The 16,800-nt window shown below is 42.5% G+C and overlaps 1 pseudogene; it reads left to right on the forward strand.

The window, feature by feature from the left end:
• Positions 1–815: 815 nt before the first annotated feature.
• Positions 816–13,564, forward strand: LOC109674017 (aldehyde dehydrogenase, mitochondrial-like; annotated as a pseudogene).
• Positions 13,565–16,800: the final 3,236 nt, after the last annotated feature.

Raw genomic sequence — 16,800 nt, forward strand, 5'->3', positions numbered from 1 at the left:
AGGCACACTTCTGCCTGCACTAAATACTATATTAATGTGGATTAAATTGTGTTGTTGGACTGGGTAGAGGAGGGAAGAATTAATGAACTTCTGCTAAGCAAGACTGTGTATCTGTTGGGAAGAAGTATTAAATTAACATGGAAAAAACACTGAAAATAATCACTTCAGGCCAGCTTTCTATAGGATGGTATTACTAACATACGTAACAAAACAGCAATTGGTTCAAAGTAGAGAACAAAGATGAACCACCAAGGAAAATGCAGAAGGTAGTGGATTCCCAGCCTCCTACAGATGACAAGTAGATGGAGACCCTGGGGAGTTGAGCCTTGGTGACCAAGTGAGGGCACAGGGTTTTCCATGACTTTTGTTCTGTCCTCACAAGCCAGGAGGACAAGTTCATTCATGTCTTATCAGTAAGCAAACTGTATCTGGAGAAGTTCACATCCTTGCTACATGGCTAGGTGGTGGCAGAGTCAGGGTCTGAACCCAGATCTCATACCCACCACTGACTGGTCTATGCTTGAATGTCTCTCTTGTCAGGGTGCTCACTATTTCACCAGTTGGTCTTATCCCATGGTAGAGAGACATTTGCCAAGAAGCATTCTCATTTTTTTTTGTTTTTGGTGATACTGGGTTTTGAACTCAGAGCCTTATGCTTGAGCCACACTCCCAGCCAAAAGACATCCTCTTAAAGGGACCTAAGAGAACCTTCTTGTGACTTTTCCCAGAAGACACTGATTCTGCTTTGCTTCCTCCCAACCCGTCCCCACACATACCATGGTGTCCTACAGAAGCAAACACCTCCCTCTTTCGCCATGGTAGCCTTTCAGAGATTAAAGTTGCTGATCACCGTAATGTTTCTCTCCCCAGGGAGAAAAACCTCCCCTGCTTTTCCCCGTTGCCCACTGGTGAGGTCTCCAGAGCCTTTTCATCTTAATCGCTTCTTCAGAGAGAGTATGACAGTGAGAGTCTTGGAGAACTGGACAGAATTTCTCAGTGTATCCCAGTCAAAGGAGACCCAACAAGGGGCATCTCTTTGCTTCTTCTAGGCTTGCTATTTCTGCTAAAGTGCTCCCAGAGCCCCTGTCTGTATTGGCAGCTTGGTCAAATAGCGGTTCATGATGGGATGAGATTACTCAGTGTGTTACCCAGCTCCACTTTTCAACAACCATCCCCAGTTGGTTCTTAGCAGAGTGCAAAAGATTTCACCAGACAAAACCACCAAGAAAACTCTAGCACTTGCCCCAATGGCAGTCCTTGTGACTAAATACCTGTCAGTTGGTCCAATAAAAACAGGCCATCCTGCTAACTAACAAAAACCACCACTGCTCTTACCCCTTACCCTTTGTTTTACAAAACATTTTCACATCAACAGCAAAACTACCAAGTTGATTAGGAAAATCCTACAAGTTTAACATTATTATTTCCTTTTTCCAGATGAGTAAACTGAGGCACAGAGGAGTCTGTGACCTGCCAAGGTGTCAACAGCTACCTTGCAACACCTTCTCTTCTGTAAATACCAGGGCTGTGATCAAAATTCAGTCTTGCTGTATCCAAAGCTCACATTTCCCCCCATAACGTGAAGGCATCCAAGTTCAAAACTTCTTGCATTAGTCCATCCTGAACAGCAGAATTTCTCTTCACTTATCTAACTTCTCATTGGAGTGTCACAAACATCCTAGGATCCTGGGAAAGGAGAGAGCAAGGGTCTTGTCCAAAGTCCCCAAGACTTGTCTTCTGTCTGAGTTCTTGTCAGTTATTGTCTCTGGTCCTGAATCCAGAAGCAGAGGGCACCATCTTGCCTGATTAATCTATGTTATTGTCTCTGGCTGAGACTCAGAGGTCTCTGCAGGTCCAAAGATTGGAGAGGGTCACATCACATCCCTGCAGAGAAAACAGATCTCATGTCTACCCACCTGGTCTCAAAACCAGCAGCTGATCAGTGGTAAGAGGAAGTAATTCAAAGGTCAAATGAAGGCTGAATGTCTAGAAACCTGTCTTTCATGACAAAATGTATCTGAGAAGTGAGTACAATGAAATAGTGATATTTTTAAGAGGTGTGGTTTACGGAGAACACTGAATTTTCCCAGCCTCTGTCACACAGACCAAGCACTGAGTATAGCAAGCATGGAGGTAGGAGGCAGGGATCAGGACATAGGCTGAGTCTCTGTCCCAGCTGTGGCTCTTAGAACTACCATTTGAGCCCTTAGCGTCTGACTGTGCTCATCTCTCAATGACATGGGGTCAGCCACCAGCGTCATGGCCCTTCCATTTCTAGTCTCACACTGTATGGTGCCAGAACTGCAAGAAACCTCAGATGCATCTGTCAAGGAAGGTTGCATTTAGTGCTGCCCTGCTCTTACATGAGACCCAGCAACTGCCAGCACCTTTCTGCAGCCTAGTGCACCAGGGAGCTGTCTAAGCACAGCTGTCTAAAAGTCCGTTTCATAAGTGGGGAAACTGAGTCCTGCCAAAGCAGCTCAGAGCCTCATGGTTAGCTTAGGGCTGAGTCCAGCCTCGAACAAGGGACTTGGAAATTACAGTTGAGAACACTTTAGACCATGACATCTGGGGACTCATGCTTTTTCCTATGTGTGGTCTACATACACGATATAAAATACAATATTTTAGAAACCAACTTTCAAGCTATGTCATCAGAGCTGTAAGACTGACAAGCTGGCAGAGACAGGCAAGTACACGACACTCTTCTCTGCTTCCCTTGAGGACAATCTGCCTCTAAATTTTTAACAGTGTGGAGCTAATATTTATTGAGCATTTACTATTAGGGGCTAAGTAAGTATTTTATGTGCATTGTCCTAGCTTATACTCCTACTGAGCCTGGGATGTGGCTGCTAGTTTCATATCCATTTTAGAGATGAAGCAGAGGTGAGGATAGAAAGATGAATTCACTTATTCATAGCCACACAGCCAGCAAGAAGTAGAGCAGTAGTCACATCCAGGTTGCCTGACTCGAGGGACTGCCACACATAATCCCAAGCTCTCCTCCCCAAGCACACAACTTCTTTGAATAAAGGGAGACACCAAACTGAAACTATTAAATGACTACGGCAAAACATTGGGTTTCCCCTACTTCAAGACCTTGGTATAGGTAAAGCTTTCCAGGAGAAACCCCAAAGCACAAGGAACAAAAGAAAAACAGACAGGGGCAGGTGGGCCTCCATTGCACAAAGAAGTTCTGCACAGGAGACAACAACAGAATTAAGAGACAGCAAACACATGGGACAAAATATGTGTTTATTATTCATACAACAAGGAATTAAGGATTCAATGTAAAAGGAACTCAAAAAACTTACTACCAAAAAATCAACTAAAAATGGGTTAAAGATCTGAGCAGACATTTCTCAAAAGAAGACATACAAATGACCAACAAGTATATGAAAAGATAATCAGAATCATTAATCATCAAGGAAACATAAAGCAAAGGCACAGTGTGGGCTGAAGCTGTGGCTCAGTGGTAGAGCACTTGTCTAGCATGCACGAGTACCCAGGTTCGAGTCCCAGCATTGCAAAAGAAAAATAACGGGAACTCATCTGACTCCAATTATAATGACCACAATCAAAAAGACAAAAAATAACAAAGGCTGACAAGGAGGTGAGAAAGGAGAAGCTCTTATCACTGTTGTTGGGGATGTAAATTACACATGGAAAACAGCATGGAGATTCCTTAAATCACATATGATGAAGGGATTCTACCACTAGGCATATATCCAAAGAAATTAACTCATGAATCAAAGACACACACACACACACACACACACACTGCCATGTTTGCTGCAGCTCTACTCACAATCACCAAGCTGTGGAGTCAATCAAGTGTCTATCAAGGGATGAATGGATGAAGAAAATGTGGTACAGACCCACCATGGAATATTATTCATCCATAAAGACGAATGAAATCCTGTCCTTTTCAGGAACATAGATAGAACTGGAAAACATTATGTTAAGCAAAATAAGTCAGTGACAGAAAGGCAAGTACCAGATTTCACTTTGTGGAAAAGAAGTCCATCTCATAGAACAAGAGGGTAGAATGGTGATCACTAGCAGATGCACAAATTTCAACATTAAGTACAAGAAATATGAGAAAACAAGTAGTATGACTCTTCGAGAAGTTCATAATCCTCTAGCAACTAATTCCAAAAATATTTAAGTGGATGAAATCCAAGATAAAGAATTCAACACAATTTTTAAAAGATCAATGATTTCTAAGACAATGAATAAAAGACACTGCAGAATATAAATAAGGAGATCAATAAAGAGAGAGATTTTGAAAAAAAACCAAACAGGAATCTTGGATAGGAAATGATTGAAGAGTCAAGTAAAACTCCCTGGAAGCTGGAAATAGTGGTACACCTATAAGACCCACTACTAAAGAGGTAAGGGCAAGTGGATTGCAAGTTAAACATTAAGCCAGGCAAAGATAGTGAAAGGTAGCTATTTCAAAAATGAGCCAAGCATACAGGTATTTGCCTATAATCCTAGCTATGGGGGAGGCATAGGTCACAGGATCATGTTCCAGGTTGGCCCAGCGAAAAGCAAGACCCTATTTTAAAAATAACCTAAAAAGCAAAAGGGGTGGGGATGCTTGCCTAGCAAGCACAAGACTCTGAATTCAAAGTCCAGTACCACCAAAATAGAAGAGAAATTATGTGTGTTTATATATGCGTATATATGTGTGTAGTATATGGTCAGCTACACATGTCTTGTCTATCTAATTAAATACTATATGTTATTTGAATAAAAGAAGGGTGACAAATACATGGCAAGGTTGCTATGCCCCTAATGGGTGACACAGATGATAGATGATAGATGATAGATGGAAACTACAGAACTTCCTGCCTGCAGGGCTCTCTTATAAGATCATTTGAAATGTTCATTTAATTAAGTGAGGGAAATACTAAAATGGCCTTTACAGATTTGGAAATTGAGTCACAGAAAGGTAAATTGCCCGATGTTGCAGAGCTAAAAAGTGCAGCACTGGGAACCAACTGGACACGGCCTCCTTTCTGATGAGCCTCAGAATCCTTCTCCACAAAGTAAGGCAGGAAGCCTGTCAAGGCATCAATTTCTTACACAGGTTAAACCTGTGTTCCCAGCTCTGGTCCCCAAAAAAGCGTGGCACAATAAAGACCTTGTTGCCATTATGAAATACTAGCTCCCTTACTCCTCCTTCCTACACTGTTGTGAGAACAAACCTAGGGTGGGTGTATGTATGGTAGGGTATCTCACCTGCTGCTCTCCTGGTGTTGTGGGACTGACAGTTCCTCCTGGCAGAGGCTGTCCTGGTTAGGCAACTGGCTTTTCCTGGTCCCTACATACCTATACCATCAGGAGACTTGCTCATCTCCCAATGCAGCTATGACAACCAAGAGTATATTCAGACATTATCATCTGTCTCCTGGGGGACAGCATCATTTCTGAGAACCACTGGTGTAAGGTCTTATGGGCCACAATCCCACCCCCACCCCCACAGCAATGACCTGCTGTCTCCTGATCCTCATAGCTGCACATACAACAGTATGACCCCTTGTTACCTTTCCCTGTCTGCAATCCAGGGTCACTAGGAAACTCCCCTTGCTTATAGAAAAGAACACAGGGCAGGTCATCTCCATGGCCTCCCAGAGGCATCATCTCACAACTGCACAGCAAACTCAGGGGCCTCTCTCACCTGGGGGACCATAGGGTCCCTCATGCTAGACTAAAGTCCATCTCCCACAAAACAGCTGGTCCAATCCCTAAATGTGCAGCACTCATGGCAGTGACTTGGACACTGTAAGTACTTCATTTCTAGGCAATGAATTGGTTCCCCGAATCAGACAATTACATGTGTATGTCCCAGTCCAAAGATCATTGTGTATGTGGTGAGGTACAACTAATTGGAAGCAGATAAAATTAGAAATGTGAAAGGAAACATCCATCGTCATCTCTGTACTCAGCAGCAAGATGCAAAGTCCAGTGCTGGAGGTGTCACAATTCCTGACTTCAAGCTATACTACAGAGACACAACAAAAACAACAGCATGGTACTGGCACAAAAACAGACGAGAATACCCACGGATTAGATAGAAGACACAGACATACGCCCATATAATCACAGTCAACAGAGTTTTGACAAAGCAGCCCAAAACAGACAATGGAAAAAGACAGCCTCTCCAACAAATGTTGAAATGCTGGGAAAACTGCATATCCACATGTAGAAGACTGAAACTACATCCATGTCTCTCACCTTGTACCAAAATCAACTCAGAGTAGATCAAAGACCTTAATAGAAAGCCCAAAACTTTGGAACAACTACAGGAAGGAGTAGGAAATACGGTGCAACATATAGGCATAGGGAACGACTTCCTAAATAGGACTCAGAAGGCTCAGCATGTAAGAGAAAGAATGAACACACGAGACCGCATCAACCTAAAAAGCTTCTGCACAGCAAAAGAAACAGTCACTACACTCAAGAGACTGCCCTCAGAATGGGAGAAAATCTGTGTGCCAGCTATGCATCCAATAAGGGACTGATATCCATTGTGGTCAGGAACTCAAAAAACCCAATACCCAAAGAATCAATATCCCAACAAAGAAATGGGCATGTGAATTAAACAGGAAATTCTCAAAGGAAGAAAGACAAACATCCAGTAAATACATGAAGAAGTGTTCAACTTCCCTGCCTATAAAAGGGATGCGAATCAAACTTACACTAAGCTTTCACCTGGCCTCAGTTAGAATGGCCATATTTCCAGGGCATAACACAACAACAGCTGCAGGGGATGCTGTGAAACAGGAACCCTTATACACTGTTGGTGGGAATGCAAGTTAATACAACCAATATGGAAAGCAGTAGGGAGATTCCTCCCAAAGCCAAAGAGATAACTGGCATCTGATCAGTGAAACTGACATGGGCATATACCCAAAGGAATGTACAACAGGGTACAACAGACACTTGTACACGCATGTTCATCTCAGAACTATCCAAAAGGGCCAAGCTATGGAAACAACCCAGATGCCTTACAACTCATTAATGGATCAAGAAAATATGGTATACAGACACAGTGGAGTTTTACTTAGCCAGAATGAATAATGACAACCTGTGGTTGGAAGGTAAATGGATGCCATTGGAGGACCTCATGCTCAGTGAAGTGAGCCAGGTTCAGAAAGACGAAGGACGCATATTTTCTCTCATAAGTGGAAGATAGATCCAAAAGATAAACATGCACAAAAACAATCATGAGCATACACAAACTCACACGCAGAACGTTGTTTTAATGGTGGAACTACCTACTCCAGGGAACTTGGGGAAGAGGGAAAGGAAAAGCGAATGCTAGAGCATCAACAATATCGTAACACATAACATCTGTGAAGGTAGACGATATGAGAATGTGTACTGAAAGCTTTGGAAAAGTGGGGGGTGAGAGGTAAAGAGGTAAGGGAGCACAATGGAAGGTGTTCAAAGGACCAAAGTATACTGTCAGTGAGGATACACTGAGGGATGCCTTTGAACACTGACTTAAGCACTAATAACCAAAGGACAGGACTGTGAAATAGGCTCAGTGTGTGTGGCCGGGCCACGTGTGGGAGGAGCAAATGGTGAATGAAGGAGATTAAGGTGCGTGCTCATACAGCTAATGGACTTGCTGTACTTACATCAACTAGAACAAAGAAACCTCTTGCATTTGCTTTAAGGGGGGAGGAACGGGGTCAACAGAAGAGACTGTGGGGCTGATCCAACCAACCTACAATATAAGCCTATTTGGAATTATCCCAACAAAACATCACTGTATGACAAATAATTCCTGATTAAAACAAATTTAAAAAGGAGACAGAAAGAATTTTCAGGAACCTTATACCAACATGACCTTTAAATGAATTGAAAATTTACTTGTTAAAATAAATATACTAGAAGAAAAAAAAGAAACAAGATACACTACAGGTGTGTTTACCTTCCTTTTTCCCTTCAGAACTCAGCATGCAGCTCTTCAGAGTAAACAGACAGCCCAGTTTATTCTTTGCAGGTAGAACATTGAGAGCGTAAACTGTCACTCATCAATGATCCTGAAAAACAGTTAGTGTACAGCTAGCCAGTGCTCCCCTTGTCAACTTTGCAAGAAACCCTTGGCCTAATTTCCACCAATTTTGTTTGATTGCCACCTGCAATGACATTTACTAGTGGACATCTTCCATGCTTTTGTCAGGTTCCCAAGCATCGCACCAAGCTGTTCCTGAAAGGACCCACAAATGCCATTTTTTCCAATCTATATTAAAAAGAACACAGCATAATTTGTTTCTTTCTGGAAGCCGGGGAACTTCACCTCCTACTTCTCTCCCCGCAGCCACCTTCACCCCATCCACAGCTCCAATCTCCTCAAGTGACCCTGGCTATTCACCATGGTGATGGCCTTCTGGAGGTGTGGCAGAACTTGCTCAATGAGGCTTAAAACATTCCTATGGTTGTCTGGAAGGCAGGACCACCAAAGCAGAGGTGACTTTCCTGCAATCTCCACAGCTCCGAATACCAACCCCTCCATGGGCTGCCAGTGCTAAGCTTTGACTGCGGTCCCAGCCGGCCTGGTGGGGTTGCCTGGACACTGGCAGCAGTGGGAACAGTTCAAGGGTGCTAGGGTGGCCAGGTGTACATGCAGTGGCCCTAGTGTTTCTTGGTTACCATGCCCAGGCTGAGCCACCTTCTCTTGCCTGGGGCTTGTCTCTAATTTCCCTGCCATGGCCTCCACAGCCTCCTGTCACCTGTTGGGCTCCTAAGCACATGAGGCAGTGGCTGTGGTGGTTTTGGTGGTGTAGGCAGTAGGGGCAGCGGTGGCAGAGTCTGTGGTGGTTTGGGGCTGTTTGGCCCCAGCGCTCACTAGGAGACTGGACATCCTGGCTGCAGTGGGATGCACTGACACACTTAAGACCCCAAAGCCTTGCTCCCACAGACCCCTGCTAACCCTAAATCACTAAACTAGCACTGCAGAAGATAACAAAGGAGTCCTATGCACAACAAAGAAGATAAACAATACCCTGAGACAATGGGAAAGAGTAAGTTCCACTAGATGAGTAGATAAGCAAATAAGGATAAGGAAAGAATCAAATATTACAATAACAACAAAGTGACAAGAGTTACCACATATTTTCATTAATAACTAAAAGTGTTACTGGTCTCCATTCTCTAAATAAAAGACACAAACTGGCAGAGTGTATTAAAAACAAGATACAACCATTTGTTGCGTATAAGAAACACACATCACAGGCAAAGACACAGACTTAACAGGAAAGGGTAGAAAAATATATTCCAAACAAATGGAAAACCAAAGCCAGCAGGAGTAGCCATGCTTATATTTGACAAAGAAGATTCAAAACAAAATTAGTCACAAGAGACAAAGGAGGTCCCTTAAAATTGATAAAGGGAACGATCCATCAAGAGGGTAACAATTGTAAACATATTCACACTGAAGTTTGATTACCAAATTTCATAACTCAAACACTACTAGACATAAATGCACAATAGCAGTGGATGACTCAAAACTCCATTCTCATAAACAGATCATTCTGACAAAAAAATCAATGAAGAAAATTCAGATTTAACAGCACCATATATCACAAGGACTTAACTACATCTATTGACCATTCCATGCAACTGCCACCCAAAACACATGTGTTTCAGCAGCTCGTGGAACATTCTCCAAGGTAGATCATAACTCAGGACACAAAGAACATCTTAGGAAAGGCAGGAAATAACTTACTGTATTTTATCCACCCATGATGGAATAAAACTAGGAATCAACAGCAAGAGAAACTTGAAGAAACATGGAGACAGCAATGCACTTTAGAATGATCAATGAACCATTGAAGAAATAGGAGGAATCACAACATTCCTAGAAGCAGATGAAAGTAAAACATATCCAAAGTGATAATATGGGATACAATGAATGTGGTTGTAAGAGAGACATTTATATCTATGAATGCTTAAATTAAAGAAAAATCAGAGAGATGTCAAATAAATACCCTAACCTAATAATGCATTTCAAGTTCTTAGAAAAAGAAAAAAAAGCCAATCCCCAAATTAGTAGCAGGAAAGAAATATTAAAGATTAGAACTGAAATTAATGAAATGAAAACTAAAAGAACAATACAAAGAATCAGTGAAACAAAGAGTTGCTTTTTTAAAGGAATAAATACAATTGACAAACCCTAAGAAAACCCAAATTAATAAAATTACACAAGAAGCTGACATTACAACTGATAACATAAAATTCAGAAGATGATTAGGGAATGCTTTGAAAATGTGTTCTCCAATAAATTTCAAAATCTGGAATAAATGGATTGATTTCTAGACAAATTTGAACCAAGAAGATACAAATAACTCAAACATCTATAGAAGCAATGAGATTAGAATGATAATCAGAAATCTCTTTTTTGCTCTTACAATATATCATAATTGAATTCACCTCCTCCACCCTTCTCCTTTACCGCCCTCCACCTTTCCTGGAATAGTTTCAACACAGCTACATACATTTATACATAATATTTGCACCATATTCACCTTCCTAACCCTCTTCCCATGTCCTCCCCACTCCCACTAGTGCCAGTGCCCCAGACAGGACCTGCTATGCCCTCTTGTTTTCCATTTTAAACAAAATCCTCTTAACAAAGAAAAGCTGAGTACCAGACAGATTCACTGCTAAATTGTATCAGGCCTTCTAAAGAAGAACTAACATCAATGCTTAAAATATTCCACAAAATACAAAAAGAAGCAAAAATTCAAACTTCTTAGATGAAGACAATGCTAACAAAACTGGATAAGGATACAACAAAAGAAAAAATCTGCAGGCTAAGACCTTGATGAACATAGTTCCAAAAGCCCTTAAGAAAAGACCTTACAAACAGAGGTCAACAAAAATCATCAGCCTTCATGTTAAACTCATGACAGGAAGGCAAACATGGTTCAACCCACACAAACCAATAAACATAATTCAGCATATGAACAGAATCCCCCCAAAATCACATGATCATGTCAATAGATGCAGATAAAGCCCTTGAAAATATTCAACATCAATTCATGTTGAATTGATTGTAGAAGCCATGAAGAAACTAGTAATACATCTAGTTATATGTTAACTTAATAAAGGCTGTATATGACAGAGCCATAACCAACAGTATACTGAATGGGAAAAAGCTGAAACATTTTTTGCAAAATCAGGAGTGCATTCTGTAAAATCAGGGTTTTGAGTATTTTCATCCTTATTCAATGTAGTGTTTGATTTCCTAGCCAAATGAATAAGGCAAGAAAAAGAAATAAAAGGGATAAAAACAGAAAGAAGTCAAACCATCCCTGATGGCAGACATGATTAAAGACCCTGAAGATGACATTTGACAACCTTCCATCTGATACACACTTTCAACAAAGTACAAGATACAAAATCAATATGCAAAAAATGCAGTTTTTTATATGTCAACAACAAAGTCACTGAAAAAGACATCTGGAAAGCAGCCCCATTTGCAATATCCTGAAAAACTCCATTAGCATAAAATTAAAGACTTAAAGACCTCTACAGTGAAAATTATCAGCACTAAAGAAGCAAGTATAGCAGACGTTAGGAAATGGAAATACCTGCCATGTTCATGGTCAGCAGAATAATGTTGACAAAATGGTCATAATACCAAAAGTGATTCACAAATCCAGAGCAATGCCCATCACAATTCAATTAACATCTTCACAGAAATAAGAAAAACAATGCTAAAATTCATATGGAAACAGAAAAAACCCTAAATACCCAAAGCAACCTTGAGCAAAAAGAGCAATGGTAGTGTTGGGCATGGTTGCTTACACCTGTAATCTCAGCTACTCAGGAGATAGAGATTGGGAGGAGCAAGGTGCAAGGCCAGCCTGGGCAAAAATTAGTGGGACTCCATCTCAATCAATAAACTGGGCGTGATGGCTCATTCCTGTGATTCCAACTATATGGGATGTGTAGGTAGGAGGATCGTGATCTAAGGCTCACTCCAGGTAAACATGTGAGACCCTGCCTGAAAAATAATAAAAGCAAAAAAAGGGCTGTATGCATGGGTCAAATGGTACAGTGCCTCTGTAGCAAACGCAAGGCTGTGAGTTCAAACACCAATGCCACCAACAATAGAGGAATGCTAGAAATATCACAATCTTGAATTCAAAGTGTACTTCAGAACCATAGTAACAAAACCAGCTCCTTCCTACACATTGCAGGCCAATCTGCTTGCTGCTGCAGGCCTTGGCCCAACCTGGGCTGCTTCCCTCCTGTTGGCCTCAGCCAGCCAGGCCAATCTAGTCCCCAACAGCAGCATGAGGTTTTCTAAACTAGATTGTCATAAACAATAAATAGCACAAGTCCATCAGCAAGAAAACGTTCCCCATTGTCAATTCCTCCACTAGAGAGGTCATCTGTCAGGTAGCAGAAGGGAGCAAGGAAGATGTGGACAAGGCAGTGAAGGCTGCCAGGGCTGCCTTTCCAGATGGGCTCACCCTGCCATCTCACTGATGTGTCTGAGACAGGCTGGCTGCTGTACTACCTTGTTGATCTGATCAAGTGAAACCAGAGCTACCTGGTGGCCTTGGAGACCCTGGATGGAAAGCCTTACATCATCTCTTACATGGTGGATTTGGACATGATCCATTATTATACTGGCTGGGCTGGTAAGTACCATGGGAAAATCATTCTTGTCAATGAATACTTCTTCAGCTGCACCTGCCATGAGCCCATGGAAGTGTATGGGCAGATTATTGGGTGGAACGTCCTGCTCCAGATGCAATCATGGAAACTGGGTTGGGCCTTGGCAACTGGGAAAGTGGTTGTAATGAAGGTCAATGCTCTCATCATGGCCAAATTGATCAGGCAGGCCATCTTTCCTCCTGGTGTAGTCAACATTGTTCCTGGATTTGGCCTACAGCTGGGGCCGCCATTGCTTCCCATGAGGATGTGGACAAAGTGACATGCACAGGGTCCACTGAGGTTGGCCATCTGATCCAGGTCACTGTGGGGAGCAGCAATTTCAAGAGAGTGGCCCTGGAGCTGGGAGGCAAGAGCCCCAACATCATCATGTCAGATGCCAGTATGGACGGGGCTGTGCAGCAGGCCCACTGAAACTCACTTTAAGAAGATTCTTGGCTATATTAAATCCAGGAAGCTAGAGGGGGAAAAGCTGCTGTGTGGTGGAGGTGCTGCTGCTGACCATGGCTACTTCACCCAGTCCACCATATTCAGAGATGTGCAAGACAGCATGACCAGTGCAAAGGAGATCTTCAGACCAGTGATGCAGATCCTGAAGATCAAGACCATAGAGGGTTTTATCAGCAGAGCCAACAACTTCAAGTGCAGCTGTCTTCACAAAGGACTTAGACAAGGCCAATTATTTGTTCCATGCCCTCCACACTGGCACCATGTGCATCAATTGCTATGATGTGTTTGGGGTCCATTCCACAGTGGGAACAAGGTGTCAGGGAGCAGCCGAGAGCTGGGTGAGGATGGCCTGCAGGCATACAGCAAAGTAAAGACAAACACAGTCAAAGTGCCTCAGGAGAGCTCATAAATACCATGTCAGCTTACTTCCTTATCCAGCATCAAAAAACCTAACATTATTAACAAGAAGGTCAAGAAAAATGACCCTTGCACACTGTGAGTCCCAAAGGAGCCATCCTTCCCACAAATCTCTTGGTTAAGAAAATCCCAGAATTTGAATTGACAAATAATGTGGATTGGACAGATGGAGCTTATGCAAAAAGCCCTTTGTAAGCTGCAACCCAGGATTGGGTGTAGCTCAGTGGCAGAAGACTTGCCCAGTATGTATAAGACCCTGGGCTCCGTCCCCAGTTCTGCAGAAACAAAACAACAACAAAACACTAGCACAAACTGCAACAGTACTACTGGCTTTCAGGTGGTTTCTTTTTAAAAATAGATTCAAATATCTTCTCTCTTACACAGTTTTGTATCCTGTCTGTTTTGGTGGAAAAAGCCATTGTTTATAATTGTATAACCATGGAGGGAACTGCTCCAACCTTCACAGACACAAAGACCAATGTAGTAGAACAGATCCAGAAATAAGCCCAATCAGATATTTCCTTATTTTTGACAAAGTTGCCAAAAGGGTACATTGGCAAAAAAGACTGCCTCATCAACAAGTGGTGCTGGGAAAACTGGATAACACAAGAAGAAGATTGAAACTAGATCCCTAGCTCTCATCCTGTAGAAAAATCACTCCAAAGTGGTTAAAAGACCTTAATATAAGAAAACTACTAGAGGAAAGCATAGGAGAACCCTTCAAGTTACAGGCACAGGCAAGGATTTTCTGCATAGGAATCCAACAGTTCAGGAAATGAGAGCAATTGAAAAATGTGATTGCATCAAATTAAAAAACTTCTGCACAGCAGAAGAAACAATGAACATAGTGAAGATACAGCCAGCAGAATGAAATATCTTTGCCAGATAATTTAAGCAATAGGGCATTCACATCCAGAATATATAAAGAACTCAAGAAATTACACACCAAAATAGCAAATAATCAAATCAAATCATGGACAAATGAACTTACTAGACACTTTTCAAATGAAGGATTACAAATAGACAATAAATATATGAAAAGTGTCCGTCTTGCTTAGCCACCAGGTAAACGCAAGAAAGCAAATAAGAACAAATGCTACTGGGGAAGTTGGGGAAAATGAATTCTTATTCACTGGTGGTGGGAATGTAAATTAGTTAGACCTCATTCTTGTGGATTTCCCTATCATCCTGTTTTTCCCCTTCCATTGCAGTCTAGTATTTTTAAATATATGCTCTCGTCTATAAATCTATTCGTGCCTTTTTTGCACTAAAACCTGATTTTTTTTCTGGTACTGGGGTTTGAACTCAGGGCCTACAACTTGAGCCACTCCATGGGTCTTTTTATGATGGGTTTTTTTCAAGATAGAGTCTCAGTAACTATTTGCCTGGGCTGGCTTTGAACCACGATCCTCCTGATCTCTGCTTCCTGAGTAGCTAGGTAAAATCTGATTTCCAATCCTATATTTCCTATAAAAAATTTTGACTCTGATCAAGGACATTTTAAAAGTCCTTCTCTTTCTTTACTTCTTTTTTTAATTAGGAGCAGATTTATTTCTTATTGAAGAGACATCAATTTTTAAAGCATTAAATATGGAAAAGAAAACCAACAATGATAGCCGGTGATGATGAATTTTTTTTTTAAATGAGACACAGAGAGGCAGTTCACTGGGACAGTTCACATTTTCATAAGGGGTTAAAAAAAATCAACTCATTTAAAGACATCCGAAGGGGGACATTTGTAAAACTATGAAATACATACAGTTCACAGAGGTATCCAGGACCTTGTTTTTCAACCTTGGAGCAGAAAGCCCAAGGCCTGATCCATTATGACAGGGAATGGCATTCCTTAAAAAGAAAGGAAGGGGTTAAAAGGAGGCTTCCTTTCACCCTTCATATTCCAAAGACCTATACCACTAGGTACATACAGGTACCTACCTGTAGCCACTGACCACTAAATTACAGATGCTCTCACCCAACAGATTCGGGCTCCTGGATGTGTATTGCTAACATCTGAAATGTGACTTTTGTAAACCACTCCTTATATAGAGTCTCCTCCCTTAATTTGTCTTCTATTAACCTAGCCACAGAATCATAGAACTTTGGAATTAAGAGTTCAGACTCGGGGATTCCAAGATGGCGGCTAGAGGTAGGAAGCAGAAAGTGAGCCTCCTATACTGAAATCTTGTAGAGACGCTGGAGACACACTTTGCAGGCATAATCACTGAGAAAAGGCATAACTTTGACCCCTCCACATTTCCAGCCAGCGCAGAGAATCTCCACCTCATGTTAAACGGAGAAACGAGGAGGCCCCCGGGGCCGCCAGTGGCCGGTGCCCATACGGCTTGGGAAGACGTGGACCAGGTGAACTTCACAGTATCGTGGTACTCCCACAGACAAGCCTGGGCCAGAGCAGCATAGCCCCCTGGACAGACTGACCTCCACCTGGGGAAAAAAAGAGAAACTGAGTAATAAGCAATAAGAACAATTAAGACACGCTGGAAAGAGGGTGGGGCACCCTGAGCGCTGAAGATTGGGGGAAGGGAATCCTTCCCGGGACTGTAAATAAACGAGCCGGGCGGGCCAGAGAGCCTCTGGGCATGCGCCCAGCAACCAGGAGCGGGAAAGCCTGTGAGAGTGGCGGAGGGAGGAAAACTCCACAGGAGAGGAGGGAAGACCCACTTCCCACGTGAACTGTAAACAAACATGGCAGCACCGCCCAGTAAGCAGGAGCAGGAAAGCTTCTGAAAGTGGCAGTGGGAGGAAAACTTCAGAGGAGAGGGGGGAAGACCCACCTCCCACATGAACTGTAAATAAACACGCAGGCCTGACAATGCGGGGCAGTGTCACCTTTCCCAGTGCTTGGAAAGGGGAAAGCCTGTAGCAGAGGCCCCCCTCCCCCGCACAGGAGAACTCTGAGCAAACAAAGCCTGTGGGACCAGGTGAGTGCTCAGTTCACCCCAAAGATCTGCATAAATAATGCTGCCAGCTACAGCAGGCTGAGAGCAGCAGGCAGGCAAGCCACAGTTGCAGATACCACTCTCAGAACTGTCTCCAGATGCTTTTTTTTCTTTTTCTCCCTACCTTTGATGAGAGAACAACTGAATTACACCTGCAAGCCGAAAAACTTACTGAAACTGTATTGCATTTGAACTGGGGACACTTGGTGGGGCTTTGTGTGTGTGTGTGTGTGTGTGTGTGTGTGTGGTTGTGTGTGTGTGTGTGTGTGTG

This window comes from Castor canadensis, chromosome 16 (assembly GCF_047511655.1).
Source record: "Castor canadensis chromosome 16, mCasCan1.hap1v2, whole genome shotgun sequence".
Classification (NCBI taxonomy): domain Eukaryota; kingdom Metazoa; phylum Chordata; class Mammalia; order Rodentia; family Castoridae; genus Castor; species Castor canadensis.